The sequence below is a fragment of the Oncorhynchus clarkii genome, chromosome 31 (genome assembly GCF_045791955.1).
Source record: "Oncorhynchus clarkii lewisi isolate Uvic-CL-2024 chromosome 31, UVic_Ocla_1.0, whole genome shotgun sequence".
Classification (NCBI taxonomy): domain Eukaryota; kingdom Metazoa; phylum Chordata; class Actinopteri; order Salmoniformes; family Salmonidae; genus Oncorhynchus; species Oncorhynchus clarkii.
The window spans coordinates 1,511,881-1,533,511 of NC_092177.1; positions in this window are offsets into that span (position 1 = coordinate 1,511,881).

Below are 21,631 nucleotides of genomic sequence, written 5' to 3' on the forward strand. Positions count from 1 at the left end.
CGCATTGTTTACTTATACCATTTAGGCTCTAAACCCCTTGTAAAGCAGATAAATGTGCTTCATTTTAAGAAGTTATTTGTGATACTTTAGCTGTGATACAAACCTTATTATTAAAACATATAGGCTACATGAGGTGTGATACTAACCTTATTAAAACATGTAGGATTATGGACTAGGCTACAGGAGGTGTGATACTAACCTTATTAAAACATGTAGGACTATGGACTAGGCTACATGAGGTGTGATACTAACCTTATAGGACTATGGGCTAGACTACATGAGGTGTGATACTAACCTTATAGGACTATGGGCTAGACTACATGAGGTGTGATACTAACCTTATAGGACTATGGGCTAGACTACATGAGGTGTGATACTAACCTTATTAAAACATATAGGACTATGGACTAGACTACATGAGGTGTGATACTAACCTTATTAAAACATATAGGACTATGGGCTAGGCTACATGAGGTGTGATACTAACCTTATTAAAACATATAGGACTATGGGCTAGACTACATGAGGTGTGATACTAACCTTATAGGACTATGGGCTAGACTACATGAGGTGTGATACTAACCTTATAGGACTATGGGCTAGACTACATGAGGTGTGATACTAACCTTATAGGACTATGGGCTAGACTACAGGAGGTGTGATACTAACCTTATTAAAACATGTAGGACTATGGACTAGGCTACATGAGGTGTGATACTAACCTTATTAAAACATATTGGACTATGGACTAGGCTACAGGAGGTGTGATACTAACCTTATTAAAACATATTGGACTATGGACTAGGCTACAGGAGGTGTGATACTAACCTTATTAAAACATGTAGGACTATGGACTAGGCTACATGAGGTGTGATACTAACCTTATAGGACTATGGGCTAGACTACAGGAGGCGTGATACTAACCTTATTAAAACATGTAGGACTATGGACTAGGCTACAGGAGGTGTGATACTAACCTTATTAAAACATGTAGGACTATGGACTAGGCTACAGGAGGTGTGATACTAACCTTATTAAAACATGTAGGACTATGGACTAGGCTACAGGAGGTGTGATACTAACCTTATTAAAACATGTAGGACTATGGACTAGGCTACATGAGGTGTGATACTAACCTTATTAAAACATGTAGGACTATGGACTAGGCTACAGGAGGTGTGATACTAACCTTATTAAAACATATTGGACTATGGACTAGGCTACAGGAGGTGTGATACTAACCTTATTAAAACATGTAGGACTATGGACTAGGCTACAGGAGGTGTGATACTAACCTTATAGGACTATGGACTAGGCTACATGAGGTGTGATACTAACCTTATTAAAACATGTAGGACTATGGACTAGGCTACAGGAGGTGTGATACTAACCTTATTAAAACATGTAGGACTATGGACTAGGCTACATGAGGTGTGATACTAACCTTATTAAAACATGTAGGACTATGGACTAGGCTACAGGATGTGTGATACTAACCTTATTAAAACATGTAGGACTATGGACTAGGCTACATGAGGTGTGATACTAACCTTATAGGACTATGGGCTAGACTACATGAGGTGTGATACTAACCTTATTAAAACATATAGGACTATGGACTAGGCTACCGGAGGTGTGATACTAACCTTATTAAAACATGTAGGACTATGGACTAGGCTACAGGAGGTGTGATACTAACCTTATTAAAACATGTAGGACTATGGACTAGGCTACAGGAGGTGTGATACTATGATTAGAAAAAGTCACAAAAAAAGTAAGTTTCTTATGCTGGGCATCATTCACAAGAGATAATATATCATTCACAAATGATAGGCTAATATTGTCACAGATCAGACTATTCTTGATTTAATCTTGTCTTTACATATACTAACTAATAGATGTGTGGAATGTGTTTTGATTTAGAATGGACCATTATCATGCACCTGTCTCGAAACAGGGGCAGTAGAAAATAATATATCCAGGTCGGCTATACTACTGTCGTAAACATAAACAATGTGCTTAATATCAGGAAAGTTGAGAAATAAATATAGCAGGCCTAGCCTATAGAAAGCTGATGGGATCCTCCTCTTTTTAGTAGAGGACATCACCTCGTTTTCTTGCGCAATTGCATAATGATCTCTCATGAAGTTTTGATTAGATTTTCGAAAACATTTGCACTGATGACAGAGTGATTAGAGGGACAATAGAGTGCTGAGTACCAGGCAGTTAGAAAATCTGGTAGGCTACTAATGACCATCAGCAGCATCAGTGTCACGCCCTGACCTTAGAGAGCCGTTTTATTTCTCTATTTGGTTAGGTCAGGGTGTGATTTGGGTGGGCATTCTATGTTTTCTATTTCTTTGTTTTTGGCCGAGTGTGGTTCCCAATCAGAGGCAGTTGTCTATCGTTGTCTCTGATTGGGAATCATACTTAAGCAGCCTTTTTCCCATCTAATGTTGTGGATAATGATTTATTTTCTGTGTGTGTTTGTGTGTGGTCGGTTTCTGTTAACCTGTTTTTTGTTAAGGTTTCACTTTATTAAAGATGTGGAATTACATGTACATCTGTGGCTCATCTATGACAGGGAGTTTGAAGACAGTGAACGTGACAATCAGAGCTTGGAGAAGCCTAATTCCCGTGACTAAAGGGTGTGGAGGTAATATGGTCTCTGAAACAGCCCTAGGAGAGACATGAAAATAGCTCTGCAGAGCTTGAGAGGATCTACAAGGAAGAATGGGAAAACTCCCCAAATACAGGTGTGCCAAGCTGGTAGCGTTATACCCAAGAAGACCAGAGGCTGTAATCGCTGCCAAAGGTGTTTCAACAAAGTACTGAGTAAAGGGTCTGAATCAGTGGTGGTCAGTTCCGTTTATGAAAAGGGAGGACGATTTTTGTTTTCGTGAGCATGGCCTTATTTCTATTACAGCATATTGGATGACTGTCATTCATTTTCCATTCACCCAGTTCAATGTAACAGTGTATATATTTCAATTTTTTTATCGTCTGAAAAATTGTGTGTGTGTGGGGGGGGGCAAATGAAACCACCCGCACGCCAAATTCGTCCCGGGGGCCGACAGTTGGGGAACCCTGGTTTAGATAGTCCACTGTGAATCTATAGGTATATCCTCCTGTTTCTGTTCTGCGTTCCTTTAACAGGTCACTGAGTTCCCTGTGTATATCTGATTGTGTTCATTCCTCTCTTCTTTGGCCGTGTTTCAGCAGTTGGATGGAAGAGTTTCAGACAGACATACTGCATATTTCCATGTAATGTTCTGATGTAACAGTTGTTTTAAACTTCACAATGAAACACCTTCAACTGTACTGTCTTTATATTTGGTTAAACATCATAATAGTGTTCTCATTCAGTTAATGTCCACAGCACCCACAGCCCCCCAAGCCACCGGACCAGAACTTGTGTGTGTGTGTCTAAGTGGAGGAGAGGATTGGGTAAATAAAGAAACGTTTCCTCATTCCCTTGCCGTTCCTTGTTATTTGTGTGTGTGTGTGTCTAAGTGGAGGAGAGGATTGGGTAAAGAAACGTTTCCTCATTCCCGTTCCTTGTTATTTGAAGTGGAACTAAATCAATATGTGGTTGTAAATCTGGACAGCTGTTGGCAGTCCGGAGGACCAGACGGGGGCTCAGCCCTGTGTGTTTGCCCAGCTCAGCCCTACCTTGGCTGGGGAAAAACCAACGCCCCCCTGGCCCTGGTCCAGTCTAGCAGTGTTGGAACAGTTGGATCAACAGAGAGGAGTGAGGCCATGTCTCTGTTGTCTGTCGTCTCCACTTCATATTCATACAACTGGAAAGAGGCAAAGCTTTTATGAATGTTGAGAGAACAAACTGTGCTTCGCTGGGGGATCATTATCGTCTGTGTACCTCCCCCCCCTCGGTCATCAAGATGTGATGGATTAGCCAGATTTGTTCAGTCTCTGCCATGATGACAGCCCCCTCTTTCTCAGGAGAAAGGAATGAAGGGGTGAGAGGTTGAGAGACTAAGGACTAGATTCAATCAGGTTTCCATATAGCTGGTGTTCTGACAGTGTTGGAGATGGAACCTCGTTAGAGCTGTCAAATCCACAAGCGTCTCCTAGCGTTATACCTATCGTGGACATTGCCATTGGCTGCACGGAGTCGCAATAGTAGGACTCACATGCAGCCGTACAAGTTTGATTAGCATGTACCTAACACATACAGCACAGTAAAGTAAACTCGGCAAAAAAAGAAAGGAAAGAAACTAGAAAATAAAAAGTTATTTCACTGTCAACTGCGTTTATTTTCAGCAAACTTAACATGTGTAAATATTTGTATGAACGTAACAAGATTCAACAACTGAGACATGAACTGAACAAGTTCTACAGACATGTGACTAACAGAAATTGAATAATGTGTCCCTGAACAAAGGTGGCGTCAAAATCAAAAGTAACAGTCAGTATCTGGTGTGGCCACCAGCTGCATTAAGTACTGCAGTGCCTCTCCTCCTCACGTACTGCACCAGATTTGCCAGTTCTTGCTGTGAGATGTTACCCCACTCTTCTACCAATGCACCTGCAAGTTCCCAGACATTTCTGGGGGGAATGGCCTTAGCCCTCACCCTGAGATCCGGGCTCTTCGCTGGCCATGGCAGTACACTGAAATTCCTGTCTTGCAGGAAATCACGCACAGAAAGAGCAGTATGGCTGGTGGCATTGTCCTCCTGGAGGGTCATGTCAGGATGAGCCTGCAGGAAGGGTACCACATGAGGGAGGAGGATGTCTTCCCTTTAACGCACAACATTGAGATTGCCTGCAATGACAACAATCTCAGACTGATGATGCTGTGACATAACGCCCCAGACCGTGACGGACCCTCCACTTCCAAATTTATCCCGCTCCAGAGTACAGGCCTCAGTGTAATGCTCATTCCATCTGACAATAAACGCGAATCTGACCATCACCCCTGGTGAGACAAAACTGTGACTCGTCAGTGTAGAGCACTTTTGTTCAGTCCTGTCTGGTCAAGCGATGGTGGGTTTGTGCCCATAGACGACATTGTTGCCGGTGATTTCTGGTGAGGACCTGCCTTACAACAGGCCTACAAGCCCTCAGTCCAGCCTCTCTCAGCCTACAGTCTGAGCACTGATGGAGGGATTGTGCGTTCCTGGTGTAACCCGGGCAGTTGTTGTTGACATCCAGAACCTGTCCCGCAGGTGTGATGTTCGGATGTACTGATCCTGTGCAGGTTTTGTTACACGTGGTCAGCCACAGCGTGGACGATCAGCTGTCCATCCTGTCTCCCTGTAGTGCTGTCTTAGGCGTCTCACAGTACGGACATTGCAATTTATTGCCCTGGTAACATCTGCAGTCCTCATGCCTCCTTGCAATATGCCTGAGGCATGTTCACGCAGATGAGCAGGGACCCTGGGCATCTTTCTTTTGGTGAATTTTTCAGAGTCAGTAGAAAGGCCTCTTTAGTGTCCTAAGTTTTCATAACTGTGACCTTAATTTCCTACCGTCTGTAAGCTGTTTGTGTCTTAACGACTGTTCCACAGGTGCATGTTCATTAAATGTTTATGGTTAATTTACCAAGCATGGGAAACAGAGTTTAAACAATTCACAATGGAGATCTGTGAAGTTATTTTGATTTTTTACGAATTATCTTTGAAAGACAGGGTCCTGAAAAAAGGAGTTTAGTTATAGTAGTGGGGGTGTCTAACAAGTCTCACAGTAAAGTGTGTAGATAGGTAACAAGTCTCACAGTAAATTGGGTAGGTACCACTTCTCACAGTAAAGTACAGTATGTAGGTAACATGTCTCACAGTACAGTATGTAGGTAACATGTCTCACAGTACAGTATGTAGGTAACATGTCTTATAGTACAGTATGTAGGTAGCATGTCTCACAGTACAGTATGTAGGTAACATGTCTCACAGTACAGTATGTAGGTAACATGTCTCACAGTACAGTATGTAGGTAACATGTCTCACAGTAAAGTACAGTATGTAGGTAACATGTATCACAGTACAGTATGTAGGTAACATGTCTCACAGTACAGTATGTAGGTAACATGTCTCATAGTACAGTATGTAGGTAACATGTCTCACAGTACAGTATGTAGGTAACATGTCTCACAGTACAGTATGTAGTTAACATGTCTCACAGTACAGTATGTAGGTAACATGTCTCACAGTACAGTATGTAGGTAAGATGTCTCACAGTAGAGTATGTAGGTAACATGTCTCACAGTACAGTATGTAGGTAACATGTCTCACAGTACAGTATGTAGGTAACATGTCTCACAGTACAGTATGTAGGTAACATGTCTCATAGTACAGTATGTAGGTAGCATGTCTCACAGTACAGTATGTAGGTAACATGTCTCACAGTACAGTATGTAGGTATCATGTCTCACAGTACAGTATGTAGGTAACATGTCTCACAGTACAGTATGTAGGTAACATGTCTCACAGTACAGTATGTAGGTAACATGTCTCACAGTAAAGTACAGTATGTAGGTAACATGTATCACAGTACAGTATGTAGGTAACATGTCTCACAGTACAGTATGTAGGTAAGATGTCTCACAGTAGAGTATGTAGGTAACATGTCTCACAGTACAGTATGTAGGTAACATGTCTCACAGTACAGTATGTAGGTAACATGTCTCACAGTACAGTATGTAGGTAACATGTCTCACAGTACAGTATGTAGGTAACATGTCTCACAGTACAGTATGTAGGTAACATGTCTCATAGTACAGTATGTAGGTAACATGTCTCACAGTAGAGTACAGTATGTAGGTAACATGTCTCATAGTACAGTACAGTATGAAGGTAACATGTCTCATAGTACAGTATGTAGGTAACATGACTCACAGTACAGTATGTAGGTAACATGTCTCACAGTAAAGTATGTAGGTAACATGTCTCACAGTACAGTATGTAGGTAACATGTCTCACAGTACAGTATGTAGGTAACATGTCTCACAGTACAGTATGTAGGTAACATGTCTCACAGTACAGTATGTAGGTAACATGTCTCATAGTACAGTATGTAGGTAACATGTCTCACAGTACAGTATGTAGGTAACATGTCTCACAGTACAGTATGTAGGTAACATGTCTCACAGTAAAGTACAGTATGTAGAGAACATGTCTGACAGTAAAGTATGTAGGTAACATGTCTCACAGTAAAGTACAGTATGTAGGTAACATGTCTCATAGTACAGTATGTAGGTAACATGTCTCACAGTACAGTATGTAGGTAACATGTCTCACAGTACAGTATGTAGGTAACATGTCTCACAGTAAAGTACAGTATGTAGGTAACATGTCTCACAGTAAAGTACAGTATGTAGAGAACATGTCTCACAGTAAAGTACAGTATGTAGGCAACATGTCTCACAGTAAAGTACAGTATGTAGGTAACATGTCTCACAGTACAGTATGTAGGTAACATGTCTCACAGTACATTATGTAGGTAACATGTCTCACAGTACAGTATGTAGGTAACATGTCTCACAGTACAGTATGTAGAGAACATGTCTCACAGTAAAGTACAGTATGTATGTAACATGTCTCACAGTACAGTATTTAGGTAACATGTCTCACAGTACAGAATGTAGAGAACATGTCTCACAGTAAAGTACAGTATGTAGGTAACATGTCTCACAGTACAGTATGTGGAGAACATGTCTCACAGTAAAGTACAGTATGTAGGTAACATGTCTCACAGTACAGTATGTAGGTAACATGTCTCACAGTACAGTATGCAGAGAACATGTCTTACAGTAAAGTACAGTATGTAGGTAACATGTCTCTTAGTACAGTATGTAGGTAACATGTCTCATAGTACAGTATGTAGGTAACATGTCTCACAGTACAGTATGTAGGTAACATGTCTCACAGTACAGTGTATAGGTAACATGTCTCACAGTCCAGTATGTAGGTAACATGTCTCACAGTACAGTATGTAGGTAACATGTCTCACAGTACAGTATGTAGGTAACATGTCTCACAGTACAGTATGTAGGTAACATTTCTCACAGTACAGTATGTAGGTAACATGTCTCACAGTAAAGTATGTAGGTAGCATGTCTCATAGTACAGTATGTAGGTAACATGTCTCACAGTAAAGTATGTAGGTAACATGTCTCACAGTGCAGTATGTAGGTAACATGTCTCACAGTACAGTATGTAGGTAACATGTCTCACAGTACAGTATGTAGGTAACATGTCTCACAGTACAGTATGTAGGTAACATGTCTCACAGTACAGTATGTAGGTAACATGTCTCACAGTACAGTATGTAGGTAACTTGTCTCACAGTACAGTATGTAGGTAACATGTCTCACAGTACAGTATGTAGGTAACATGTCTCACAGTACAGTATGTAGGTAACATGTCTCATAGTACAGTATGTAGGTAACATGTCTCACAGTACAGTATGTAGGTAACATGTCTCACAGTACAGTATGTAGGTAACATGTCTCATAGTACAGTATGTAGGTAACATGTCTCACAGTACAGTATGTAGGTAACATGTCTCATTGTACAGTATGTAGGTAACATGTCTTACAGTACAGTATGTAGGTAACATGTCTCACAGTACAGTATGTAGGTAACATGTCTCACAGTAAAGTACAGTATGTAGGTAACATGTCTCACAGTAAAGTATGTAGGTAACATGTCTCATTGTACTGTATGTAGGTAACATGTCTCACAGTAAAGTACAGTATGTAGGTAACATGTCTCACAGTAGAGTATGTAGGTAACATGTCTCACAGTACAGTATGTAGGTAACATGTCTCATGGTACAGTATGTAGGTAACATGTCTCATGGTACAGTATGTAGGTAACATGTCTCATAGTAAAGTATGTAGGTAACATGTCTCATAGTACAGTATGTAGGTAACATGTCTCACAGTAAAGTACAGTATGTAGGTAACATGTCTCACAGTAAAGTATGTGGGTAACATGTCTCACAGTACAGTATGTAGGTAACATGTCTCATAGTACAGTATGTAGATAACATGTCTCACAGTAAAGTACAGTATGTAGGTAACATGTCTCACAGTAAAGTACAGTATGTAGGTAACATGTCTCACAGTAAAGTACAGTATGTAGATAACATGTCTCACAGTAAAGTACAGTATGTAGGTAACATGTCTCACAGTAAAGTACAGTATGTAGGTAACATGTCTCACAGTACAGTATGTAGGTAACATGTCTCACAGTACAGTATGTAGGTAACATGTCTCACAGTACAGTATGTAGGTAACATGTCTCACAGTACAGTATGTAGGTAACATGTCTCATAGTACAGTATGTAGGTAACATGTCTCACAGTACAGTATGTAGGTAACATGTCTCACAGTACAGTATGTAGGTAACATGTCTCACAGTAAAGTACAGTATGTAGGTAACATGTCTCACAGTAAAGTACAGTATGTAGAGAACATGTCTCACAGTAAAGTACAGTATGTAGGCAACATGTCTCACAGTAAAGTACAGTATGTAGGTAACATGTCTCACAGTACAGTATGTAGGTAACATGTCTCACAGTACATTATGTAGGTAACATGTCTCACAGTACAGTATGTAGGTAACATGTCTCACAGTACAGTATGTAGAGAACATGTCTCACAGTAAAGTACAGTATGTATGTAACATGTCTCACAGTACAGTATTTAGGTAACATGTCTCACAGTACAGTATGTAGAGAACATGTCTCACAGTAAAGTACAGTATGTAGGTAACATGTCTCACAGTACAGTATGTGGAGAACATGTCTCACAGTAAAGTACAGTATGTAGGTAACATGTCTCACAGTACAGTATGTAGGTAACATGTCTCACAGTACAGTATGTAGAGAACATGTCTCACAGTAAAGTACAGTATGTAGGTAACATGTCTCACAGTACAGTATGTAGGTAAAATGTCTCACAGTACAGTATGTAGGTAACATGTCTCACAGTACAGTATGTAGGTAACATGTCTTACAGTAAAGTACATTATGTAGGTAACATGTCTCTTAGTACAGTATGTAGGTAACATGTCTCATAGTACAGTATGTAGGTAACATGTCTCACAGTACAGTATGTAGGTAACATGTCTCACAGTACAGTGTGTAGGTAACATGTCTCACAGTCCAGTATGTAGGTAACATGTCTCACAGTACAGTATGTAGGTAACATGTCTCACAGTACAGTATGTAGGTAACATGTCTCACAGTACAGTATGTAGGTAACATTTCTCACAGTACAGTATGTAGGTAACATGTCTCACAGTAAAGTATGTAGGTAGCATGTCTCATAGTACAGTATGTAGGTAACATGTCTCACAGTAAAGTATGTAGGTAACATGTCTCACAGTGCAGTATGTAGGTAACATGTCTCACAGTACAGTATGTAGGTAACATGTCTCACAGTACAGTATGTAGGTAACATGTCTCACAGTACAGTATGTAGGTAACATGTCTCACAGTACAGTATGTAGGTAACATGTCTCACAGTACAGTATGTAGGTAACTTGTCTCACAGTACAGTATGTAGGTAACATGTCTCACAGTACAGTATGTAGGTAACATGTCTCACAGTACAGTATGTAGGTAACATGTCTCATAGTACAGTATGTAGGTAACGTGTCTCACAGTACAGTATGTAGGTAACATGTCTCACAGTACAGTATGTAGGTAACATGTCTCATAGTACAGTATGTAGGTAACATGTCTCACAGTACAGTATGTAGGTAACATGTCTCATTGTACAGTATGTAGGTAACATGTCTCACAGTACAGTATGTAGGTAACATGTCTCACAGTACAGTATGTAGGTAACATGTCTCACAGTAAAGTACAGTATGTAGGTAACATGTCTCACAGTAATTTATGTAGGTAACATGTCTCATTGTACTGTATGTAGGTAACATGTTTCACAGTACAGTATGTAGGTAACATGTCTCACAGTACAGTATGTAGGTAACTTGTCTCACAGTACAGTATGTAGGTAACATGTCTCACAGTAGAGTATGTAGGTAACATGTCTCACAGTACAGTATGTAGGTAACATGTCTCATGGTTACAGTATGTAGGTAACATGTCTCATGGTACAGTATGTAGGTAACATGTCTCATAGTAAAGTATGTAGGTAACATGTCTCATAGTACAGTATGTAGGTAACATGTCTCACAGTAAAGTACAGTATGTAGGTAACATGTCTCACAGTAAAGTATGTGGGTAACATGTCTCACAGTACAGTATGTAGGTAACATGTCTCATAGTACAGTATGTAGATAACATGTCTCACATTAAAGTACAGTATGTAGGTAACATGTCTCACAGTAAAGTACAGTATGTAGGTAACATGTCTCACAGTAAAGTACAGTATGTAGATAACATGTCTCACAGTAAAGTACAGTATGTAGGTAACATGTCTCACAGTAAAGTACAGTATGTAGGTAGCATGTCTCACAGTACAGTATGTAGGTAACATGTCTCACAGTACAGTATGTAGGTAACATGTCTCATAGTACAGTATGTAGGTAACATGTCTCACAGTACAGTATATAGGTAACATGTCTCACAGTACAGTATGTATGTAACATGTCTCACAGTAAAGTACAGTATGTAGGTAACATGTCTCATAGTACAGTATGTAGGTAACATGTCTCACACTACAGTATGTAGGTAACATGTCTCATAGTAAAGTATATAGGTAACATGTCTCACAGTAAAGTATGTAGGTAACATGTCTCACAGTAAAGTATATAGGTAACATGTCTCATAGTACAGTATGTAGGTAACATGTCTCACAGTACAGTATGTAGGTAACATGTCTCACAGTACAGTATGTAGGTAACATGTCTCACAGTACAGTATGTAGGTAACATGTCTCACAGTAAAGTATGTAGGTAACATGTCTCACAGTACAGTATGTAGGTAACATGTCTCACAGTACAGTATGTAGGTAACATGTCTCACAGTACAGTATGTAGGTAACATGTCTCACAGTAAAGTACAGTATGTAGGTAACATGTATCACAGTACAGTATGTAGGTAACATGTCTCACACTACAGTATGTAGGTAACATGTCTCATAGTAAAGTATGTAGGTAACATGTCTCACAGTACAGTATGTAGGTAACATGTCTCACAGTACAGTATGTAGGTAACATGTCTCACAGTACAGTATGTAGGTAACATGTCTCACAGTACAGTATGTAGGTAACATGTCTCACAGTACAGTATGTAGGTAACATGTCTCATAGTACAGTATGTAGGTAACATGTCTCACAGTACAGTATGTAGGTAACATGTCTCACAGTACAGTATGTAGGTAACATGTCTCACAGTAAAGTACAGTATGTAGAGAACATGTCTGACAGTAAAGTATGTAGGTAACATGTCTCACAGTAAAGTACAGTATGTAGGTAACATGTCTCATAGTACAGTATGTAGGTAACATGTCTCACAGTACAGTATGTAGGTAACATGTCTCACAGTACAGTATGTAGGTAACATGTCTCACAGTAAAGTACAGTATGTAGGTAACATGTCTCACAGTAAAGTACAGTATGTAGAGAACATGTCTCACAGTAAAGTACAGTATGTAGGCAACATGTCTCACAGTAAAGTACAGTATGTAGGTAACATGTCTCACAGTACAGTATGTAGGTAACATGTCTCACAGTACATTATGTAGGTAACATGTCTCACAGTACAGTATGTAGGTAACATGTCTCACAGTACAGTATGTAGAGAACATGTCTCACAGTAAAGTACAGTATGTATGTAACATGTCTCACAGTACAGTATTTAGGTAACATGTCTCACAGTACAGAATGTAGAGAACATGTCTCACAGTAAAGTACAGTATGTAGGTAACATGTTTCACAGTACAGTATGTGGAGAACATGTCTCACAGTAAAGTACAGTATGTAGGTAACATGTCTCACAGTACAGTATGTAGGTAACATGTCTCACAGTACAGTATGCAGAGAACATGTCTCACAGTAAAGTACAGTATGTAGGTAACATGTCTCACAGTACAGTATGTAGGTAAAATGTCTCACAGTACAGTATGTAGGTAACATGTCTCACAGTACAGTATGTAGGTAACATGTCTTACAGTAAAGTACAGTATGTAGGTAACATGTCTCTTAGTACAGTATGTAGGTAACATGTCTCACAGTACAGTATGTAGGTAACATGTCTCACAGTACAGTATGTAGGTAACATGTCTCACAGTAAAGTACAGTATGTAGGTAACATGTCTCACAGTCCAGTATGTAGGTAACATGTCTCACAGTACAGTATGTAGGTAACATGTCTCACAGTACAGTATGTAGGTAACATGTCTCACAGTACAGTATGTAGGTAACATTTCTCACAGTACAGTATGTAGGTAACATGTCTCACAGTAAAGTATGTAGGTAGCATGTCTCATAGTACAGTATGTAGGTAACATGTCTCACAGTAAAGTATGTAGGTAACATGTCTCACAGTGCAGTATGTAGGTAACATGTCTCACAGTACAGTATGTAGGTAACATGTCTCACAGTACAGTATGTAGGTAACATGTCTCACAGTACAGTATGTAGGTAACATGTCTCACAGTACAGTATGTAGGTAACATGTCTCACAGTACAGTATGTAGGTAACTTGTCTCACAGTACAGTATGTAGGTAACATGTCTCACAGTACAGTATGTAGGTAACATGTCTCACAGTACAGTATGTAGGTAACATGTCTCATAGTACAGTATGTAGGTAACATGTCTCACAGTACAGTATGTAGGTAACATGTCTCACAGTACATTATGTAGGTAACATGTCTCATAGTACAGTATGTAGGTAACATGTCTCACAGTACAGTATGTAGGTAACATGTCTCATTGTACAGTATGTAGGTAACATGTCTCACAGTACAGTATGTAGGTAACATGTCTCACAGTACAGTATGTAGGTAACATGTCTCACAGTAAAGTACAGTATGTAGGTAACATGTCTCACAGTAAAGTATGTAGGTAACATGTCTCATTGTACTGTATGTAGGTAACATGTTTCACAGTACAGTATGTAGGTAACATGTCTCACAGTACAGTATGTAGGTAACTTGTCTCACAGTACAGTATGTAGGTAACATGTCTCACAGTAGAGTATGTAGGTAACATGTCTCACAGTACAGTATGTAGGTAACATGTCTCATGGTACAGTATGTAGGTAACATGTCTCATGGTACAGTATGTAGGTAACATGTCTCATAGTAAAGTATGTAGGTAACATGTCTCATAGTACAGTATGTAGGTAACATGTCTCACAGTAAAGTACAGTATGTAGGTAACATGTCTCACAGTAAAGTACAGTATGTAGGTAACATGTCTCACAGTAAAGTACAGTATGTAGGTAACATGTCTCACAGTAAAGTACAGTATGTAGGTAACATTTCTCACAGTAAAGTACAGTATGTAGGTAACATGTCTCACAGTACAGTATGTAGGTAACATGTCTCACAGTACAGTATGTAGGTAACATGTCTCACAGTACAGTATGTAGGTAACATGTCTCACAGTACAGTATGTAGGTAACATGTCTCATAGTACAGTATGTAGGTAACATGTCTCACAGTACAGTATGTAGGTAACATGTCTCACAGTACAGTATATAGGTAACATGTCTCACAGTAAAGTACAGTATGTAGAGAACATGTCTGACAGTAAAGTATGTAGGTAACATGTCTCACAGTAAAGTACAGTATGTAGGTAACATGTCTCATAGTACAGTATGTAGGTAACATGTCTCACAGTACAGTATGTAGGTAACATGTCTCACAGTACAGTATGTAGGTAACATGTCTCACAGTAAAGTACAGTATGTAGGTAACATGTCTCACAGTAAAGTACAGTATGTAGAGAACATGTCTCACAGTAAAGTACAGTATGTAGGCAACATGTCTCACAGTAAAGTACAGTATGTAGGTAACATGTCTCACAGTACAGTATGTAGGTAACATGTCTCACAGTACATTATGTAGGTAACATGTCTCACAGTACAGTATGTAGGTAACATGTCTCACAGTACAGTATGTAGAGAACATGTCTCACAGTAAAGTACAGTATGTATGTAACATGTCTAACAGTACAGTATTTGGTTAACATGTCTCACAGTACAGTATGTAGAGAACATGTCTCACAGTAAAGTACAGTATGTAGGTAACATGTCTCACAGTACAGTATGTGGAGAACATGTCTCACAGTAAAGTACAGTATGTAGGTAACATGTCTCACAGTACAGTATGTAGGTAACATGTCTCACAGTACAGTATGTAGGTAACATGTCTCACAGTACAGTATGTAGAGAACATGTCTCACAGTAAAGTACAGTATGTATGTAACATGTCTAACAGTACAGTATTTGGTTAACATGTCTCACAGTACAGTATGTAGAGAACATGTCTCACAGTAAAGTACAGTATGTAGGTAACATGTCTCACAGTACAGTATGTGGAGAACATGTCTCACAGTAAAGTACAGTATGTAGGTAACATGTCTCACAGTACAGTATGTAGGTAACATGTCTCACAGTACAGTATGTAGAGAACATGTCTCACAGTAAAGTACAGTATGTAGGTAACATGTCTCACAGTACAGTATGTAGGTAAAATGTCTCACAGTACAGTATGTAGGTAACATGTCTCACAGTACAGTATGTAGGTAACATGTCTTACAGTAAAGTACAGTATGTAGGTAACATGTCTCTTAGTACAGTATGTAGGTAACATGTTTCATAGTACAGTATGTAGGTAACATGTCTCACAGTACAGTATGTAGGTAACATGTCTCACAGTACAGTGTGTAGGTAACATGTCTCACAGTCCAGTATGTAGGTAACATGTCTCACAGTACAGTATGTAGGTAACATGTCTCACAGTACAGTATGTAGGTAACATGTCTCACAGTACAGTATGTAGGTAACATTTCTCACAGTACAGTATGTAGGTAACATGTCTCACAGTAAAGTATGTAGGTAGCATGTCTCATAGTACAGTATGTAGGTAACATGTCTCACAGTAAAGTATGTAGGTAACATGTCTCACAGTGCAGTATGTAGGTAACATGTCTCACAGTACAGTATGTAGGTAACATGTCTCACAGTACAGTATGTAGGTAACATGTCTCACAGTACAGTATGTAGGTAACATGTCTCACAGTACAGTATGTAGGTAACATGTCTCACAGTACAGTATGTAGGTAACTTGTCTCACAGTACAGTATGTAGGTAACATGTCTCACAGTACAGTATGTAGGTAACATGTCTCACAGTACAGTATGTAGGTAACATGTCTCATAGTACAGTATGTAGGTAACATGTCTCACAGTACAGTATGTAGGTAACATGTCTCACAGTACAGTATGTAGGTAACATGTCTCACAGTACAGTATGTAGGTAACATGTCTCACAGTACAGTATGTAGGTAACTTGTCTCACAGTACAGTATGTAGGTAACATGTCTCACAGTACAGTATGTAGGTAACATGTCTCACAGTACAGTATGTAGGTAACATGTCTCATAGTACAGTATGTAGGTAACATGTCTCACAGTACAGTATGTAGGTAACATGTCTCACAGTACAGTATGTAGGTAACATGTCTCATAGTACAGTATGTAGGTAACATGTCTCACAGTACAGTATGTAGCTAACATGTCTCATTGTACAGTATGTAGGTAACATGTCTCACAGTACAGTATGTAGGTAACATGTCTCACAGTACAGTATGTAGGTAACATGTCTCATAGTACAGTATGTAGGTAACATGTCTCACAGTACAGTATGTAGGTAACATGTCTCATTGTACAGTATGTAGGTAACATGTCTTACAGTACAGTATGTAGGTAACATGTCTCACAGTACAGTATGTAGGTAACATGTCTCACAGTAAAGTACAGTATGTAGGTAACATGTCTCACAGTAAAGTATGTAGGTAACATGTCTCATTGTACTGTATGTAGGTAACATGTCTCACAGTAAAGTACAGTATGTAGGTAACATGTCTCACAGTAGAGTATGTAGGTAACATGTCTCACAGTACAGTATGTAGGTAACATGTCTCATGGTACAGTATGTAGGTAACATGTCTCATGGTACAGTATGTAGGTAACATGTCTCATAGTAAAGTATGTAGGTAACATGTCTCATAGTACAGTATGTAGGTAACATGTCTCACAGTAAAGTACAATATGTAGGTAACATGTCTCACAGTAAAGTATGTGGGTAACATGTCTCACAGTACAGTATGTAGGTAACATGTCTCATAGTACAGTATGTAGATAACATGTCTCACAGTAAAGTACAGTATGTAGGTAACATGTCTCACAGTAAAGTACAGTATGTAGGTAACATGTCTCACAGTAAAGTACAGTATGTAGATAACATGTCTCACAGTAAAGTACAGTATGTAGGTAACATGTCTCACAGTAAAGTACAGTATGTAGGTAACATGTCTCACAGTACAGTATGTAGGTAACATGTCTCACAGTACAGTATGTAGGTAACATGTCTCACAGTACAGTATGTAGGTAACATGTCTCACAGTACAGTATGTAGGTAACATGTCTCATAGTACAGTATGTAGGTAACATGTCTCACAGTACAGTATGTAGGTAACATGTCTCACAGTACAGTATGTAGGTAACATGTCTCACAGTAAAGTACAGTATGTAGGTAACATGTCTCACAGTAAAGTACAGTATGTAGAGAACATGTCTCACAGTAAAGTACAGTATGTAGGCAACATGTCTCACAGTAAAGTACAGTATGTAGGTAACATGTCTCACAGTACAGTATGTAGGTAACATGTCTCACAGTACATTATGTAGGTAACATGTCTCACAGTACAGTATGTAGGTAACATGTCTCACAGTACAGTATGTAGAGAACATGTCTCACAGTAAAGTACAGTATGTATGTAACATGTCTCACAGTACAGTATTTAGGTAACATGTCTCACAGTACAGTATGTAGAGAACATGTCTCACAGTAAAGTACAGTATGTAGGTAACATGTCTCACAGTACAGTATGTGGAGAACATGTCTCACAGTAAAGTACAGTATGTAGGTAACATGTCTCACAGTACAGTATGTAGGTAACATGTCTCACAGTACAGTATGTAGAGAACATGTCTCACAGTAAAGTACAGTATGTAGGTAACATGTCTCACAGTACAGTATGTAGGTAAAATGTCTCACAGTACAGTATGTAGGTAACATGTCTCACAGTACAGTATGTAGGTAACATGTCTTACAGTAAAGTACATTATGTAGGTAACATGTCTCTTAGTACAGTATGTAGGTAACATGTCTCATAGTACAGTATGTAGGTAACATGTCTCACAGTACAGTATGTAGGTAACATGTCTCACAGTACAGTGTGTAGGTAACATGTCTCACAGTCCAGTATGTAGGTAACATGTCTCACAGTACAGTATGTAGGTAACATGTCTCACAGTACAGTATGTAGGTAACATGTCTCACAGTACAGTATGTAGGTAACATTTCTCACAGTACAGTATGTAGGTAACATGTCTCACAGTAAAGTATGTAGGTAGCATGTCTCATAGTACAGTATGTAGGTAACATGTCTCACAGTAAAGTATGTAGGTAACATGTCTCACAGTGCAGTATGTAGGTAACATGTCTCACAGTACAGTATGTAGGTAACATGTCTCACAGTACAGTATGTAGGTAACATGTCTCACAGTACAGTATGTAGGTAACATGTCTCACAGTACAGTATGTAGGTAACATGTCTCACAGTACAGTATGTAGGTAACTTGTCTCACAGTACAGTATGTAGGTAACATGTCTCACAGTACAGTATGTAGGTAACATGTCTCACAGTACAGTATGTAGGTAACATGTCTCATAGTACAGTATGTAGGTAACGTGTCTCACAGTACAGTATGTAGGTAACATGTCTCACAGTACAGTATGTAGGTAACATGTCTCATAGTACAGTATGTAGGTAACATGTCTCACAGTACAGTATGTAGGTAACATGTCTCATTGTACAGTATGTAGGTAACATGTCTCACAGTACAGTATGTAGGTAACATGTCTCACAGTACAGTATGTAGGTAACATGTCTCACAGTAAAGTACAGTATGTAGGTAACATGTCTCACAGTAATTTATGTAGGTAACATGTCTCATTGTACTGTATGTAGGTAACATGTTTCACAGTACAGTATGTAGGTAACATGTCTCACAGTACAGTATGTAGGTAACTTGTCTCACAGTACAGTATGTAGGTAACATGTCTCACAGTAGAGTATGTAGGTAACATGTCTCACAGTACAGTATGTAGGTAACATGTCTCATGGTTACAGTATGTAGGTAACATGTCTCATGGTACAGTATGTAGGTAACATGTCTCATAGTAAAGTATGTAGGTAACATGTCTCATAGTACAGTATGTAGGTAACATGTCTCACAGTAAAGTACAGTATGTAGGTAACATGTCTCACAGTAAAGTATGTGGGTAACATGTCTCACAGTACAGTATGTAGGTAACATGTCTCATAGTACAGTATGTAGATAACATGTCTCACATTAAAGTACAGTATGTAGGTAACATGTCTCACAGTAAAGTACAGTATGTAGGTAACATGTCTCACAGTAAAGTACAGTATGTAGATAACATGTCTCACAGTAAAGTACAGTATGTAGGTAACATGTCTCACAGTAAAGTACAGTATGTAGGTAGCATGTCTCACAGTACAGTATGTAGGTAACATGTCTCACAGTACAGTATGTAGGTAACATGTCTCATAGTACAGTATGTAGGTAACATGTCTCACAGTACAGTATATAGGTAACATGTCTCACAGTACAGTATGTATGTAACATGTCTCACAGTAAAGTACAGTATGTAGGTAACATGTCTCATAGTACAGTATGTAGGTAACATGTCTCACACTACAGTATGTAGGTAACATGTCTCACAGTAAAGTATATAGGTAACATGTCTCATAGTACAGTATGTAGGTAACATGTCTCACAGTACAGTATGTAGGTAACATGTCTCACAGTACAGTATGTAGGTAACATGTCTCACAGTACAGTATGTAGGTAACATGTCTCACAGTAAAGTATGTAGGTAACATGTCTCACAGTACAGTATGTAGGTAACATGTCTCACAGTACAGTATGTAGGTAACATGTCTCACAGTACAGTATGTAGGTAACATGTCTCACAGTAAAGTACAGTATGTAGGTAACATGTATCACAGTACAGTATGTAGGTAACATGTCTCACACTACAGTATGTAGGTAACATGTCTCATAGTAAAGTATGTAGGTAACATGTCTCACAGTACAGTATGTAGGTAACATGTCTCACAGTACAGTATGTAGGTAACATGTCTCACAGTACAGTATGTAGGTAACATGTCTCACAGTACAGTATGTAGGTAACATGTCTCACAGTACAGTATGTAGGTAACATGTCTCATAGTACAGTATGTAGGTAACATGTCTCACAGTACAGTATGTAGGTAACATGTCTCACAGTACAGTATGTAGGTAACATGTCTCACAGTAAAGTACAGTATGTAGAGAACATGTCTGACAGTAAAGTATGTAGGTAACATGTCTCACAGTAAAGTACAGTATGTAGGTAACATGTCTCATAGTACAGTATGTAGGTAACATGTCTCACAGTACAGTATGTAGGTAACATGTCTCACAGTACAGTATGTAGGTAACATGTCTCACAGTAAAGTACAGTATGTAGGTAACATGTCTCACAGTAAAGTACAGTATGTAGAGAACATGTCTCACAGTAAAGTACAGTATGTAGGCAACATGTCTCACAGTAAAGTACAGTATGTAGGTAACATGTCTCACAGTACAGTATGTAGGTAACATGTCTCACAGTACATTATGTAGGTAACATGTCTCACAGTACAGTATGTAGGTAACATGTCTCACAGTACAGTATGTAGAGAACATGTCTCACAGTAAAGTACAGTATGTATGTAACATGTCTCACAGTACAGTATTTAGGTAACATGTCTCACAGTACAGAATGTAGAGAACATGTCTCACAGTAAAGTACAGTATGTAGGTAACATGTTTCACAGTACAGTATGTGGAGAACATGTCTCACAGTAAAGTACAGTATGTAGGTAACATGTCTCACAGTACAGTATGTAGGTAACATGTCTCACAGTACAGTATGCAGAGAACATGTCTCACAGTAAAGTACAGTATGTAGGTAACATGTCTCACAGTACAGTATGTAGGTAAAATGTCTCACAGTACAGTATGTAGGTAACATGTCTCACAGTACAGTATGTAGGTAACATGTCTTACAGTAAAGTACAGTATGTAGGTAACATGTCTCTTAGTACAGTATGTAGGTAACATGTCTCACAGTACAGTATGTAGGTAACATGTCTCACAGTACAGTATGTAGGTAACATGTCTCACAGTAAAGTACAGTATGTAGGTAACATGTCTCACAGTCCAGTATGTAGGTAACATGTCTCACAGTACAGTATGTAGGTAACATGTCTCACAGTACAGTATGTAGGTAACATGTCTCACAGTACAGTATGTAGGTAACATTTCTCACAGTACAGTATGTAGGTAACATGTC